At 38.8% G+C, this 17,461-nt stretch overlaps 1 protein-coding gene across 5 annotated transcripts in view; it reads right to left on the reverse strand.

Moving 5' to 3' along the window:
- Positions 1 to 17,461, reverse strand: part of MEIS2 (Meis homeobox 2) — a 173,949-nt gene that overhangs the window by 102,844 nt on the left and 53,644 nt on the right. The window lies entirely within an intron of this gene.

Raw genomic sequence — 17,461 nt, forward strand, 5'->3', positions numbered from 1 at the left:
AGAAGGAGAGGGAGATCAGAATGGCTTGGATGCCAGTAGAAAAGGAGGAGCAATGGCATTCATGAATATTCATAGCTAGTCACATCTGTAGCAGGCTTGCTTTCCACCTTTTTTTCTTTGCGGTTCAACATGGACAAGAAGTGCTAACAAAAGAAGGTGATTGTACAGTTCTCTCAGGCTCCAGGTTTAATCTTTACAGCGCATATGGGTGAACTTTTTTTTTTTTACTTTTCAAAGACTACCATTTTTCAAAAATTGCAAATGCCTGTAACCAAAGGAAGTGTTCCCTCTCCCTCCCCCCGCTGGGCTGCTTTTTAAAAATTATGTTCCTGTAATTATGAATGTGAGGGAATCTGTTGCCAAGGAAGCATGATGTGTAACATGCAGGAAATTTGTTCCTCCTCCCCTTTATGAGCACTTACTAAATCCTCCAATATTCTTTGATCCAGTAAAATTTTGATTTGCATGTGTACCGTATTGAAACAACAACGGCAACAAAAATTGTTATTGAGGAGGGGACAGAAACCAAAGTCAGCCAAGTCAGGCAGCTACTACCCAGAAACAACAAAGAATGAATGATAAATTTAGCAGCCTCATGTTCAATTTTCAAACAACACAGCAGAGATTTATAGCTTTGCTGCTCCCATGGTAAACGAAGCAGCACACAGAAAGCGTGTCTGGTTTTGATTTTGCTGTTTTCCCCTTTTTTTTGTTCTTTGCCTATTTGCAGGGTCTTTTTTTTAACTCTACATTTTCTTTATCCTGGTGTGAGATGAATATCAAAGGCCTAGTGCTGTTGGTAAGCCTCCAGCATACAACAGCAGCTCAATGGGATGTTATTAGAACCTGCGTCACAACATGGCAGACTGTGATTAATAGCAACTCTATCAACGGTAGCAACTTCTCAACAACGCCCTCCAGCAGCTCTAAAGGGGCCATGTGAAGAAGAAGGGAGAAAAAAAAAGGAATAAAAAATGTCTGCAAGAACTAGCTACTAAAGGTTCAGTTTTGCATATGATTAGGTTATGTCAAACCTGTATGACTGCTTTCAACCAGAACACAGTGGGGATGTTTATTTAAAAGCATGCTATCAAATGCATGGGTTGATCAGTGTTTTATTTTGCCACAGCCAATCATGTGAAGAACAGGATCACAGTGACAGAGAACAGGATACTAAAAAGACTTGAACTTGTATTAGAGGTATAAACAGGGTTCCCTTCAAATGAAGAAGAAAAGATTTTCCTAACACTTCATGAAAATTTCTAAGAAAACTGCAGGGCTTGTAAGCTTTTCCTGCTGCTACCTGAAAGAAAGCAGGTTTAATTTAAAACCAGGAGTAAACTGATGTCCTTGCTCTCTCTTCTTTTAGAAAGAAGAGAAACTTAAGTCCACACAGTAAGAAATATGAAGCTTATTCAAATGCCCCATCCCATATCATAAAATATTTTAATAAATGTCTCCAAACATTAAAATAAACAAAAATTAAGCTGTTCCAGCTGTAGCTCATGAGATTACGGCTTGATCCGTAGCAGGCCCACCCAAAATATGTAGATGAATCTGTGGGCCTTAAACACTATGGTCTGGACATAAACTTCCAACTCAAAAACTCTTTAAACTTCTACCTGGCAGAAGCTTGGAGGACATACTGGACCTTTTGGGATCATCCTATATTTGCATCATTTCTTGGCCCCATCACCGCCTACTGCTGACCCTTATCTGGCTCAGTAGACCATTGGTCTGGCCAGTAGAGCAGATTTTATTTAGTCAAAACCAAGACAAAAACATTTGTTAAAACATCTCATATTAACTGATCCTTCCCCAAAATCTTTTCTGCTGCTAAGGGGTTTTCATCTCTGTTAACAGCATTTTTAACATGCTAATCCTTCTGCCATCCTCTGTCTCTCAGAAGAAGGGGAATGTTCACCTACAGATGTCAATGATGTTAGTAATCTCAGTCACAAATTACAGTGTTGGCATAGTATTTACACTGAAAAAAGTATGCAGAACTATTTTAAATGCATACATTAACATTGCAGCAGATTTAATCCACATCTTAGTGTGAGAAGTAGCAGAAGAGTAAGACCTGGAAGACTTGTAGTAGGGTTGATTGGGAGAAAAAATAATCAGTAGGTAAAAAGAAAACCAAAACCAAAATGGAATAGCTTTGCAAATTAGATGGAAAGGTTAGGAGTGAATAGGAAGGCTGGGGAACACTAGTATATTGTACTCGCCTCCATCAGGAGTTAGAGTGACGTAGTCCAAATACTTGCTGTTGGCCAGTTGTATATCTAATGGTCTTCTTATCCTGAATCATCACATTGTTAGTTCTACTGAGAGAGCAGGGGTATACAGTGTGTTGAATTCCAGAGGCAAAGAAGTGTATACAAAATGCTGAAAATCAACACCTGCTGAACTATAAATAAAATAATAATAATACATTAAAAAATACAAGCAACTTTTTACGTCTTTCTCAAAAACATACAGCTTGCTCAACAAAGCACTGAAATATTCTGCATTTGTGCCAAAGGCTGTAACATTCCCTTCAACCTGTTTATCTTTGAAGACCATAATTAAGGAGGACACATATAGTCAACACAAGTTGTGAAAGAACAGCATTCACAATTTTTCTCAAATACACTTGCTTTATCTGAGAATCTTGTTTGATTAAAATCATGGGGCAATTAGCAGCTGAATTAAGAGATTACTTTCTGCTGCAAAAAGACAGACAGCCTTTACAAGTTCTACAAATGAATAATTCGGGTTCAGTTCTCAAATGGGTCCAAGCATAAGGAAACTAAAGGCTTCTGCTCATGTCTTTCTAATCCCAGGCCTGGCTGGGGACTAGTTCAGTACCTAATACTTCTTAGCGCCTGCTCCTTGGTTTGCTGGAGCACCTTTGCTAAACCTTTTCCACACAGCACTTTCATGACTGCCCAGCCACTCTGTTTCACACAGAAATGAGTGGCAGTGACAACCTGTTTTTAACAGTGTGTGTCCCCGCAACCTATCACAGTTGTTTCTGCTAAGAAATACATGGTGGTGGCCTTGATATGGTATCCTCAGTGTTCCTTATAATGGAGCACTATCCACACAGAGAAAGCCTCTGACTTCTTAGATCCTTAAGGCACAATTCCACAGACTCAGATAAGTATTTTCTTTCCCAGCAAAAATGACTAATTGAAAATTACCTAGGAAAAGTTAGGAAAGTAGAACAGGGCATCTATAGAATAACTGTCACAATAGTGCACTACCATAGTCACTTTTATAAAGGTGGGAAGAGTGAATGGAGGGAGAAACAACAAGTTTATTCCTAATCCTTTTACCGAGATGTAGCCAAATTCACCAAGATCTGTGAATAGTGCACATGGCATAGGAAACAGCAAAGCCAACACAAAAAAAAGCATAGGGCACACAACCTTCTTGCAGAACTATGACAGACCAAGCAAGTGCCCTCTGATTTCCCTGGGTAGGGAGAAAAGCTACAAAATGACAAAGGTACAGCAATATGGTTCAGAAAGGTTGATGGCTTTGCTAATGGCTTTTATATCAATATCTTATCAGCATTTCCAAACACAGAAGTTTGCGTGGTGCTTGAGGTTGCTAGGGTGAATGAATGAAGACAGATGAGAGAGGGGGAAATAATGTATGGAAACCCTCAATTCCCTAATTTTTTATCCCACACACCTTTTGTTTTGCTGAGCAATAAATAATCAGTACTAACATTAAAACAAGTTTGCTATCTCAGGATCAGATTCTGATAACAAATGTATGGCCTGACTGGCCTGCAGAAACACATTTGAGGACAGTTTGATCCAATCTGTAATACTGGTGATCTGCAAGTTTGATCTAAACCAAAATTATTATTTCTGCTAGGAACATGGGAAAAGCTGGCATAAAGAAAAAGCTGTGACATGAAGCATTTGTTTGGATCAAGTTCAACTTACTCCTGTCTTCTGTATCCTCGAGTGTGATTTTCAGAAATAATCAAAACAAAAGTGACAAAACCCAAAAACCACAATGAGCAAACAGCAGCTTTTAAGTGCTGTGGGAACAGAGACATTTGTTTAAGTAACCACTGTTTAAAAAATGCATACATAGTAACACCAAAATAAACAGCTTGCAATGTTGTTTATTTTAAGATACACAGTAGTAATGTAAAGTGCTGCATGCACTGAATTCAGGGTGTACTAACATTATTTACAATTCTGAAGAGCAGTAGGAAAACTCAGCTCCATGCCAGAAGACTGTTCAGAGAGCAAAGGTCAATACTTGCTGCTTTCACAGCTAGGAGGATTTCAACACACAGCCATAGGAAGCTCCTGCTCCCTTTTTCCGTGCAGGTAACTTCTGAACTGTATATCAAAACACTACAAAAGGTATTTCATGCCAGTGGCATCTTTAAAATGAACACACAAGCCCATTCCTGGGAAGGACAGTTAAGAGGGAGAAAAAAAGATGGAGAAAAAAAGATCTTTGCCCTGTCACTTCACTTTAAAAATCTTCCAAACAGGCCCAACTCACTAGGCTGTATTGAGCCACACAGAAAAAATCCCCCAGAAGAGAAGAACAATTACAAAACTAAACAGTGGTGTTCTGAAAAGTGACTGACTTACTGAACAGATTTACGTCCCTGTGTGTCTAAATTGTATTTGATTCTCTGCTGACAAAAAATACCATTGACTTCAAACCATAATAGAAGTTTATGCTATTTTTCTCCATAAAGCCAGCTAGCTATAGGCAAGAAAACTGGACGTTATTCTGGCTGCTCCATCATCTATTTATTATTGTAATTGCATAGATTTACTATTGTAATTGCAACATTACTGTTATTGTATAATCCCTATGACTGCCAATAAATGAGCCAGAAAGAATCCAACTTGGATCTCAAATCCCAGGCTAAATTTGTAATTCTGGCAATGGCTAAAAAAAAAAAAAAAAAGGAAAGGCATTTTTCTGCCTTGCAAACTGAGCTCATTTGATCTGGAAGTCATTGAGACAAATGTGGAACTCCACAGTTACATTATTACAAAGTAATGCTCAAAAGCAAAAATTTAGTTTTAAACTGAAAATACAGTCTCTTTCTTCATGCTTTTGAGGAAAACTGTGTGTGAAATTCTGCAGTCTGAGTCAGCAGGCACTCAGTCAATATTTTCTTGGGGTCATTCTGCCTCTCTGAGGGCCCAGGCTTTGTTTTGAATCCTGGCATCAAATTGCCATAAAAGTCCGTAAACAAAAAATACGTGAAAAGCCCATGCTTTCCACCTGTTTTGGCATTCAGATTTCTGTGTAAATTCATAATCAACCTCATTCTGCATTAAATTTACATTGGATCCATGTCCTTAAAAATTACTGTGGATCATGAATGCTCAAGCAACGCTTGGTAGTTTGTGTTGACTTTTCATCGAGCTATTGTTGGAGTACATACCAGAAATATTGGGGAACACTAAGCTGGGTAAGGGTTGATTTCAGACCTGTACCTTTCCCAGATATTCGTGAAACTTCATATGCTGTGAAGGAAGAACAGGGAATGTATTGTGACACACTCTCTATCCCTGAATATCTGAAAGGGAGGTGTTTTTAACATAAGGTTCTCAGTACAAACTCACTTCCGTTGTTGGTCTGACAGAGCCGAAACCTGTTTGACCTTCAGCATACATCCAAATTCCCAGTGCCAGAAGAATCAGTAATTAAATATTCCTCTTAAACTTAATTCTTCATTTTGGATCTCCAGCTCACTTCTAATTTGACTTTGTAAGTTAATTTTGTAGTTTTTCCACTGACAGATACATGAAATGTCATTTCAAAAGCTGAAACAAATACAACAAAAACTTAAACCTGAAGGAAGAAAAATTCGGGAAGGTTTCCTTTTGAAAACACTCTAATTTCAAGATATTTTTCAGCTTTTAATCATTAATAAGAAAACATGGAAATATGAGAAATGCTTCAGGCAACACCGCTTTAGTGTAGCACCAGGAATGCAAGATGTTTCTCAGCAGTATTTCTTCAAATGTTTTTTTGGAATCTAGTTTTAAAAGTGTTAAGCAAAGGCACTTCCACAGATTGTTCTACAGTCTCAGTGACTGGGTTTTGGGGTTTTTTTTTTGGTTGTTGAATTCCATTATTCCTGCAAGGCGTTTTGTTCCCCTTCAGTAATTTCTCCTCTTGTCTGTTTGTAGCCTGTGCTTATTTACCAATTCAGTATGTGCATTCTATGTCTATGGCTAAACCTTACATTTTTGGGATGGATGGGGAAAGTACTGGAAATAACAATACAGCTCTCATTTCTCTCATCTTTCAGCCTCTATTATACTTTTTTGGGAATAAGGCCCTGGTAGGCAGGCTCTCCAAACATCCTTCTATATCTTTTTTAGACTCTCACCAGACTGACCTCAGGCTAGCTTCGTAATCATCAAGAAAAAAAACCCAGTCCTGATGTTCAGCATGAGATCATAACACAGTGATCTCACTCTGAACACTACCTTTCACTACAGCAGCTCAATTGACTTCTTTCCTTAGAACAGTTTGAATTTCCCACCAGCTCAGTTGTGTGATATTTGGCCTCTTTTAGGCAAGATTCTTTTTCACAGAGTGAGCCTACAGGGCACTGAGTAGAAAGCTCATGAGCCCCCAAGCCCTGTTTGAAAGAGTTTTCAGTCTCTGCAAGAAGTTTGCCACAAGAAGCACTTGTTCGGGAGGCAGTAGAGCATGCTACAGCATTACCATGTTGGAGAGTGCAGTATCATACATTTTTGGCTGGGACTTTGAGTAGGATTCAGATCCCAGGAGCTAAACTAGGGATAGTTTAACAGTTCTAAGGTTATGCTTCTTCATATCCATGCTGGCAAAAAACCACAGTCCTGTTTGTTTGTAGACATTTTATTTTCCTGTTGCACATACCATTTTGCAGTGGTTTATAGAAGGATTTAATCTCCTTTGCAAGCATTACTGCTTTCTAAATTGACAGATTTTGGGGCTGGGAGTGGGGAAGAGAGAGATAGAGGCAAGAGCCCTTTTTCTCTGAAATTTGCTTTCTTCCAAGAGCATTGTGGGATTGAAGTTCAGGCTTCATAGAGCCAGGCCAGCTAAGATTAATTATAGCAGTGAATTGTCTGTAAATGCCTAGGGTAGATATACACTAAGTAGAGGGATTTTTCTGGTCCGAGAAGTGTTTGTTTGGCATTTAATGGCCACCACACAACACACGCATACAAAGTAGGCCCTTTAAAACTGAAGTGTAAGTAGGTGTACAATGTGGAACAACATGGACTCTTTAGGGTTGTCCTAAAACTTTCATCCCACCTTCCACAGCAAGGTTCATACCAACTTAGGAAAAATCTCTATTTCCTAAGAGATGTTTGTTAGTTTATGCAATAAAATGTTCATGTGGAAATAGAAAAAACAGAATTGAAAGGAGACAGAGCAAGTAACACAACTGTTGGATTAGTCTCCACACTAGAGGAGGGTGGAAAGGAGAAGTTAATTAAATTATTTCCCCCCTTTTTGCTGTTCACAATTAACCTTTTTTCACAGATGTTTCCATTTCATTTCTGAAACAGGTCATCAGAATATCCCATTAGAGTTGAAATAAAAGCACCCTTCAAAAATCTAGATTTTTGAAGAACCCTCAAACTAACTAAATTTCTTTGCAATTTACAGGTGCTACAATTCCTATGCACCTATGCATTCCTATGCACCATTCACTTGCTGACTCTCCCAAACACACATCACTTTCATGACCACGTAATGTTCCTCATTCTTGTTACTATCACACATGGTGACCTTTCTCACTATTCGCATTCTATATTTTGGAATAGTCCATTTGTGGACGATCAAAACAGCTGTCAGCTGTCTGCATGTGCTCTTCAGTACACAGGGAGCTTCCTGACACGGATCAACATTTCTCAGTAGCATTTGTGTCCCTTGCTTTTTTCTAGGTCTTCACCTTCCTGCTTCCCAATTCTTATTCAAGTGCAAGTGGGATGCACAAGTGGGAAGCACCTGGATGAATCAAAAGAGGCAGCAGAAGAATCAGGACTGTCTGGAAAGCTGCCAAAGCCCTATTGCACATCAGGAAACTCCCTAGGCTGTTGAGGAGGGAAATATCCACTAGTGATTCCTTGAAGTACAAAGATGCATTTGTTAATACTATTGCACTACCCTTATTCTGACTCTTGCCCCTAGGCCATAAGTTGATGCCCAAGGTTCTTTCTGTTGCTGCTTTCTGGGAAAAACATTTGATACCATTTGCATGCAATAATCACCACTTCAGGTCACCAGCAAGGAAAGGACTTAACAAACAAAAAAATAACTCAAGCAGGAATCCCTTGAGCTAAAGTAGCTTGCAACAATCAAATGCTGTCATCTTCAGTGTAGACCAGAAAGAACATAACACTCTTAATTTTATATTAAATGCTCCCTCATAAAAGGAAAAATTTCCTGGACTTTCAAAGCCTACAGAAGTTCAAGTATTTGTACAAGCATTGCATGTCTGTCATGCTAGTTCAGCAGCAGGATAAAACCACAACAGAAGTGCAAGCCTCTGTAATTCAGCTGATGCTAAGTATAAGACACAGGTCTCACACAGAGTTTTTCATCTGTAAATAACAAAAGCACTCCTAAAAGCAGACACCATCATTATGCCATACTGTTAAAACAGAGAAACTGAGGCATGGTGTTTTGCCATGATCACAGCTAGAAACTGAACAGAAATCTCCCCATGCCTGCCAGAGCTCACTTATGCTAAGGCATCCTGGAGACAATAGTGAGGGTTCAGTCACCAGGGAATGTGACAGCTGAGCACTCAATAAACTTGTCTTTCTATCATAAAATAGGGGATCCTTGAAAGACTTGGTAAGTATAATCTGTGGATAAGGTGTCTATCGTGTTTAACACATATTAAGATGCAAAATTGTGTTTGTCTCCCATTATGATTTCACTGCTTCATTCTGTCTGGCCTTTTCAAAGGGACCAGAGTTCTACTGGAATTAATGGAAGCAGGTCTGAGAACGGTGCACACTGTTAGGCACTAATCACAGAATCACAGAATCCCAAGGGTTGGAAGGGACCTCGAAATCTGTGAATCATTTGCAAATATTTGAACACAGAGAAATTAAACCTGCATTTTTTATCCTACCTGGGAGGAAAGAGAACTGCTTTTATAAAGATCTACATATGTTCACAGAATGTCAACTGAAAATGCAGATCACATTATCTTTGGGTTTTTTTTAATTGATATAACAAGCTCCAAAGTAGCCTAGACTAGGCCATGAACTTACAAAAAATCTATTCCTTTTGTATACTTAGTATACATTAAGCAAGTGAATAGGAGCTTTACCATTGCCATGCAGTTTAGTCAGATAGTATTTCCACAGCATATCCACACTAGAATATCAAGCTGCCACTTTGAAATGTACCTCAGATGAAATAAAAGCTTGACCCAGCAATAGCCAAATTTCTGTAGCATTAAACAAATTAATAAATGCAGATTTCTTTTTTTAAACACTAAACTATTTGCTGCTATTTAATTGATCATTGATTCAAAGTGTTGAGACTGTAAGAGTATGTCATGAGTTGTTAAACGTTTTACAGACATAAGCAGTCAACTCTACAAATAAAATACATGCTTTGAACTGCCATCATAAAAAAGGTAAAACCAAGATTTAAAAAAATCTTTATGGCATTGAACAGTGAGTTGACAACCTATCATCCAGTATTAGACAAAACAACTGAAATTAGTGCTGGCAGATTTGGGGCTAGCAGTTAAAAACAAAAATAGCAAATCTAAAAGCATAAAAACCGTATTGACATTATGCTTAAAGACACGAATAAATCTTTAAAGATGCCAATGATTGCTTTGGATACTAGAAATGACTGCTGTCAATCTACTCTAAAGTATGTAATGCACGGTATTCTAAGTATCCTAACTCAAGGTAAACTCCACAACACCATAAGTAATACTGTTTGCCATAAACTACTCTTCATTAGGCAACAATAAGAATCCACATCTCCATTTCTTAGCAGTTGTGGAACTGTTGGCAGAAACAAGATTTTGTGGTTTTTTTTAGTATAACTCTAATTTTACAAAAAAAACTTCTTTGAAACCAATTACTCTGCTCATGGGTCTTGGAAGGAAGGTCTTGAATAAACATGTCCTGAGGCAAAACTGAGAGGCAGTATCACTTTGCACAAACAACAGCAATTGCTTTTTCCCTAAAAATATATTTTATATATACATATACTCGTGCACACACTACAGAGAAAGGTAGGAGCTACAATTTTTCTGATGACAACTGTTTTAAATAGTGGAACTTGAAGATACTCAAAAAAATTCTCACCTCTATTTGAGTGATCTTGATTTTCAAAGACTGCAATGTACAACATTTATTAGTGCAATTTTTCAGAGTGTTTAACCATTATTTATAATTGCATATGCTTTAGTTAAATCCCCTTTTACCTTGTGAGCCTTGAAGTCACAACTTTATATAAATTAATTATTGTCACTACTACTTCCTTGTTTCAATTACTTTAAGGGATTCATTACTTGGACTTTGGTATTCTTTGTTCTTTTCTTTTCACTTATTTCCTATATTGACTCTGCAAAGCTTTGTAATCTGACAATAACAACCAGAAAACACCACTGGCTGATGCTATCTTTTGCAAGACCACATTCAGCTTGCTCAGCTGAGGCTTTTTAATCAAGCCTCAACTAAAATCAGGCACATGTTTCTCGTTACACTCTGTTCTCAGTAATTCCCTGCTTGAAAATGGCAGGTAAAATACCAAATTGGGAAGTAACATCTAGCCATGTTATCTGATGGCTTGGCAATGGCTGACCTCATATGCCACATGAATGAAATTCACATTACTGCAGTCCTGACACGTTGTGTTGCCTGTTGATGAGGAGGAGGCAAAACCAGGCAGGGTGGTGAAAAAAAAATAGAGAAAGGAGAGGTGAAGGTAAAGCATAACTAGCTAACATCAGACAGAGTAGCGTGAAAAGCTGGTATAGCAGGCCTGGAAAAGGACATTAGGCAGGCTCAAGAGCCTAAATCATCCTGGTAGAACTGTGAAAGGACTATGCTGCAGCCCCTCAGCCTGCCAGGGATTTGAGGAGAGAAAGGGAGAGAAGAAGGGAGAAACAGAGGGGAAGGGTGTTGGGTTTCATTTGTTCGTCCTTTGCAGGATTCACAATTTGGGGATTGTTTGGGGTGTGTGTGTGTACGCGTGTGTGTGAATTTCACCCTATATATAACTTGGAATCTTATTAGATAACAACTTGGTGACACTGCAAATCCAATATTTCTCAGAATGCTATTTTTGAAGCTGAAACACACAACATATTTTGATCTCCCAAGAAGTACAATAAAGATTCCCCCCTTCAAAATAAAACGAAAAGTCATAAAAACCCCCAACTCTGAATGCACATGTAATAATTTCCAGGCAGGCTTCCTGTGATTGTAGCCAATTATTTAAATTTCGGACTGTCTCTTTAATTTGAGGAGCAGGGAGAGAGGCGACAGATGGCAGACAGAATTGACTTATGTCCTCTATTCTTCTGTAGAAGAAGGGGGAGTGCAGAAAGTTTGATCGAGGCAGAAGCTACAGTATGCAGGCCTGGCTATAACTATCTAATAGGTCTTTTGACGGATCGGTTCGGAATATTTAGGTATTTTTCTCCCCCAGACAGGCTTTGTAACAAACCCACGGTCCTAGAGGTTGCCATGGGTGATGAGAGAGCTGACATCCAGTCCCAACTACAAATAAGCACATGACAAATGGGCCCAGAGCCCTCCAACAGCCCTGAACCTTGGTGACCCCCTAAAATACCCAGTCTTTCCATACTGATGCCCCCCCCCCAAAAAAAAGCATTACTGAGTATATTTTTTAAAACTGAAAGCTTGCACTTAATTGGAAACACTTCCATATAACCAAAATGCTTAGGACAGCATGTACAAGTAAAAATAAATCACGCAGCATTGTTATTTAATGCACTGTGACATCATTTCCTGAAATTAAACAGAGATGACACAGATTCAGACAGTCTCTGCTAAGGTTCAGCTCAAACAATTCACAGATGTTTTCCTCCAGCCAGCAGAAAACAATGCAGGGTTTAAAGTACTCCTCTCCCCCTTTCCCTCTCCTTCTCTCCAGCCTTTTTACTGGTACAAGGAGGTATGGCAGTTTTATAATACATGCTCCTGCAAAAATATTCTTTTTTTAATTTAATTACTCAGGCTGTTGTACTAAATAGATGGATCATTGTGTCAGAAAAGCATCAATTTTTCAGAAGAAATAACAGATGTCTATGTAACAATGATTAGATTAACCACTCCCAGACAAAGCTAGCTTTTGAGGCCCACACACCCCATGACCCCGGGTTCCCTCTTCTGTAGGGGGTGGATGTAGAAATGTCAGATCTAATCTCAGATTCCATTTTTAAAACAAACAAAGCCCCACCCCCACCTCATTTCAGTTCTTTTCTTTTAAGACTGTGGCGTTTAAAAGGTATATGAACATTTGGTCTGTTACTAAATCTCTGGGACTGATTTCATGGCCAAGGACTTAGAGGATGAAACATTTCAGCCTGGGATCAGAAGTGGCATTTTGAGAAAGATTTCCAGTTTTGTTCTGCCCAGGCTGGTGACACCATACCACAGGCACCAGGATAAGAGGGGGATGCCTGTGACATTCAGCAGGGCTACACTACCACCACCACCACCAAATGTGAACAGCAGCAGCTAGCTCTTCTGGTGGGTGACAAAAGCAACTTTGGGGTCCAAAGACACACAGCTCCATCACTTTGAGGACCACAAGACCACAGGTCAGGGAAGTTTAAAATTCAGATACTGATTTTTCTTTAGCAATATGGTGAAATCATTTAACCTCTCCTCACAAAGTTTACCCAGCTGAAAACTGAGCACAATATTATTTTTCAGGGCACACTTCCAGCTGGATGGTGTTTGTACATTCTGAAATGTCTTTCCTACATCAGCGGGAAACTTGTTACCTGGCTGCAAATTCAGGACACGGTCACCCTGCCTAAACAGCAGACCTGGAATAAAACTGTACCTTAGGCTCCTCCAACTCTCTGACTCCATGGTACAATGGAACAGAAATGGCAGCCAGCTGAACCCACATGCAGGGGGTTTTACAGGAGAATTGAGGACATCGTCCGTCTCCTCAGTGTACCCTGGGAGTGTCTAGCACATTACAATGCAGTCCAACACATGTGCTAAAATTGTCTTCACATTCCTGTATCTTCTTCGTCTCCCAGCTGCCTTTGCACCATTTTAACTGGACAAAGGTCTGTTGTATTTTGGGGGCTCTTTTTTATTTGGTTTGGTGTGTTTTTTTTTAAGTACAGCAAAACCAACAATGTGAAGAATGCTTTTCCTAGAGCCCGACTGTAAGGAAAGCTGGTGTACTCTGGTATGAAAGTAAGCTGTTCAGTGTGGACTGCAATAGCAAGCTATGTTCCTAACCCTCCTTTAGGTTGTATTCCTAAAATCATGATATGGGAGGAGATATTTATGAAGGCTGGATGGTTACAACTGTTTTGAAAGCTTGCTCCAAGATTGACTTTGGTTGATGACATTCATCTCTAGAATCAAGTCTAACGAATAAATAAAATAGCAGCACTGTATAAAAGGCTTGGTAAGCCATTCATCAAAATATGAGAGAATCATTATATTCTCAGATACACCCACATAAATACAGCAGGAAAAAAAGTATAATCTGTTTCAGTAAGAGTATTCATATCATTCAATCTGGACACCTGAATATGACAAGTTAAGAAAATTAATTCAGGTAAGTACAGAAGCGGTGGCAGATTCATTTTAACACTTCCCAGTAGAACTTACTCTAGCCTGACACCAAAGCAGATCAACCTAAAATCTACTCTACAAGACACTATGCGAAAACCAAGATTTCAGCCAGAAGATTGTAGAGATCAGGTGAAGATGATACTGTTCAAACAAATGCTAGGAGACAGAATTTCAGCTAGCAAATAAAGCAAAAAACCCAACTCAACTCCACTGACTTCAGGGGAACAACCCCAAACATCATCAGCTAGGAATCTGGCACTGTCATAAAAAAGGTTTATTTTGCAGGCTACCTTTGGTATATCTGGTACCTTTCGTTAAGATATAGATCTTCTTACATACTGTAACAAAAGAAACAACCAAAATAGAATTTCAACAAAGGGCATGACTCCAGGTAAATGTCAAAGAATAAACATGTCTCTGTTCTACTAGCTCTGTAAAAGAAGGGGGGAAAACATTGACTGTAGCAAAAGTGTAGTCCTTGATACACCATGCTACAGAAAGCAATGAACTACCAGAGGTACAAGTCCATAGAACGATATAATTGCTTCCTTTATAACTTTGTTCTTTTCTGATTATGTACATACATTTTAAAGGTCCTCCAACCTTCAAAAGGACATGGAAGGAGGGGTCCTGCTGTGTATAGTTGCTTGTAAGAAATCCTAATCTCAACATTGGTGTAAGCTCGAGGTGTCTATACATTTGAGCACTTCCTGTTTTCACTTCGTGATCAAATATGTTCTTTGCAGGGCAAATAGGGGAGCACTTGAGGGAGGAAAGCAGAGATGTCTGAGAGGCTAATTGAGTGTACTAAGGACTCCTTGGCATAGAGGAAAAGGAGTATTCCAAAGCTATGAATAAACTCTCGGCTTGGGTCAGATTTCTTGCTGTTTCTTTTCTTTAACCACCTTTGAACTCAAATAAAAACAGCCTTAATGTCAGGTTTACCTTCCTGATGTCGTAATCTTTATGTACTATTGAAAAGCTTATACTACCAGACTAGGATTTCCTCTACTTTCTTAAACACTGGATATTATCCAGAAAAAGCATACACATTTCCAACCAATTCATCCTCAGATCTTTCATCTTCTGGTACTGCTGTAATTCCAAATGTAAGACAGAGCTCAGTAAGCAAACGAGAACATGCGAGAAGCTCCTACTCCTTGCATTTAATTTCCAACAATAAAAACATGTATGTGTATCCTATTTCAAATATAATTAAAGTTACTGCAAAATGGAAGCTGCAACAGGGGTTAGAAATTGTTTTGAAAGACACAGCTTGTCAGATATATTCACTCTACATCAGAGTTTGAGTGTCTGTCTTTTCAAAAAAAGCCTCTTAGGCAATTCAGTTTTTAACATTGGCTACCTTAGGAGTTTGCAAACTGATTGAATAAGGAAAAAAAGTTACATTTTATTTAAAATCATAAATAAATACAATTAGTCAGAATTAAGTTACTCTCTTTGAATTTGACAGTCTAAAGGAATTTCGAGTTTAATCCATGCCATAAGAGATGGACTGCCACTGCCTCTCTTTCCAGGGAAACCAGAGGTTAATGATTTTTGTCATATTGAAACTAACAGCTAACAATTGCTACAGTTGGCCTTTAGTATTTTATTTGTCCTTTTGAGGTATTCAGAATAGGTGACAATGGCCTGCAGTTGAGAACATATGTAGAGAGACCCCTGTGGCTTATGGAAAAGTTGCTCCGTGCTGGTTGGGTGTTTGAAAAAAAAAATACAACCAGAGCTCTTTTATGTTCCTCTCCTTAATGAATGCATGAATGTCAAAATGTACCAATGGCCCATTCAGGGGGCAAAGCCTAAGCAGCTCCTTTTTTAAGAACACATCCTGAGATGTAAAATACATTTGCTTAACAAATTAAAATAATGAGATAATTCAATTAGTTTCTTTAAAAAAAAAAGAGAGAGAGAAAGAAAAAAGGGTACATCAGGGGATTATTGTAATACAAGAACAGGTCATACAGCACAAAGGAGGAACAAACCAATTTGAAATAAGGTTAGAGTAGTAATGAAGGAATGTACATTGAATCATGGACTGCCATTGTAAAGATATTTACTTGAAACAATAAAACTGTACATCACAGATTCCCCCGTTCTGGCTCAGCCAGCATTGCACTTTGAATGGACAAACTAATTTGAGAAAAAATGCAAGATCTTTAAAAGAAAGGGGTTCTCTTCCTCCCTGCATGTGTTTATGGCAAGAATCTCTCTGAATTTACATTGCACTGGTCAGGGGTCTCCATTATCAGTTTGCAGGTCTGAGAATTACAGCACAGTAAATCTTTCAACACCTGCAAACTCATTAAAGCTTGGATGGTAAAAGGTTTGGGGCTTTTTGTGTTCATTTAATTTTATTTTTTGTGAGACCATCCTCACCAGTGATGGCAAATTTCCCCAGTTCATGCAGGATGAAGAGGGTCAGGAGAGAGAGGGTGGAATCAAGGAAAAGGGATTTAAAAAAGCCAGGAGGACTTTCCTCAAGAGAAGTGAGAGGCAGTTGCCTTTTAGTAAGTATGTGTCGAATGCTTTCAATGAGCACATGAGAAAGGAAGGCAGGGAGAAAAAAACAAAGTATCACAAATTTCATGAGAGAAATGGAATTAACACAGAGACATGTACAAAACAAACCGGTTTATCTGTGGCCCTGCTTTTTTGCTGTCTGCCTGTACTACTCCTCCAAAGATATCCTACAGCTAAATGAAAAACCCTCCACTCACACTCGACTTCCAAATTAAAAACATTTTACAGGTTAGTAAATCTCCAGCTGAGGTGATGTAGCAAAGAACAGCTGTGAAGTAATTTTGATAATGATGAGAATAATAAGCACATGGCAAGGTTCAGGGCTTTGCTGTTGCAGCTTCAGTGCTTCTGAATAGATAAAAGTGATTAAATACTCCTGATTATCCCTGACCAATATGTAATGGATTTACAGCCCTTTCAATTAGTCAGTATTTGCTTAGGACTCATTATTTTGTCTTTGGTTAAGTAATCAGCCTGGAGACTCATGTTCTGTCTAATTCCTCTGAGCCAAGTGGGTACAGGGCACCTGACCTTTGAAATGGCCATAGCTGGGAGGCAGGAATAACCACTACTCCAGCAGAGACACTGGCTATTTCAGCTAATCCTGACCCCACAGGCCAGATCAATGCACCTTAGTTTGCTACTAATGTCCTTACATCAAAATGATGGTTTAGAAATGTGGATCTATCGCTCCCCCCCTTAGCTGTGCTGCTAGCAGAGCAGTTCGATAGTCCCTATCATAAATAAATCGGGTACCTTGTCCTGAAATCATTACACTGTAACCAACATCAGCTACTGTGGAAATTTATAAAACTTTGGTAGAAGAAGGGGTAGTTAATAACAGTTAGCATTTTAAGCCTTTGCAAGTGAGAAACAATTTTACAGTGAGGAAGAAGAAAATCAATTGATAATTTTACCAGTTTCCATTATTTCCCACATGAAGTAAACTACAAAGAGTGCTACTGGGTGGAACCGTGTTTTGATGCCTAAATGAAACTATAATAGTCAACGGAACACCAACACATAATCCCAATTGCAAGCGGGACGACAAAGAAAGCATTGCTTTTTCACATATTTAATCTCTCTCCCCCAAATGT

This window comes from Melopsittacus undulatus, chromosome 4, assembly GCF_012275295.1.
Source record: "Melopsittacus undulatus isolate bMelUnd1 chromosome 4, bMelUnd1.mat.Z, whole genome shotgun sequence".
In the NCBI taxonomy this organism is placed as follows: domain Eukaryota; kingdom Metazoa; phylum Chordata; class Aves; order Psittaciformes; family Psittaculidae; genus Melopsittacus; species Melopsittacus undulatus.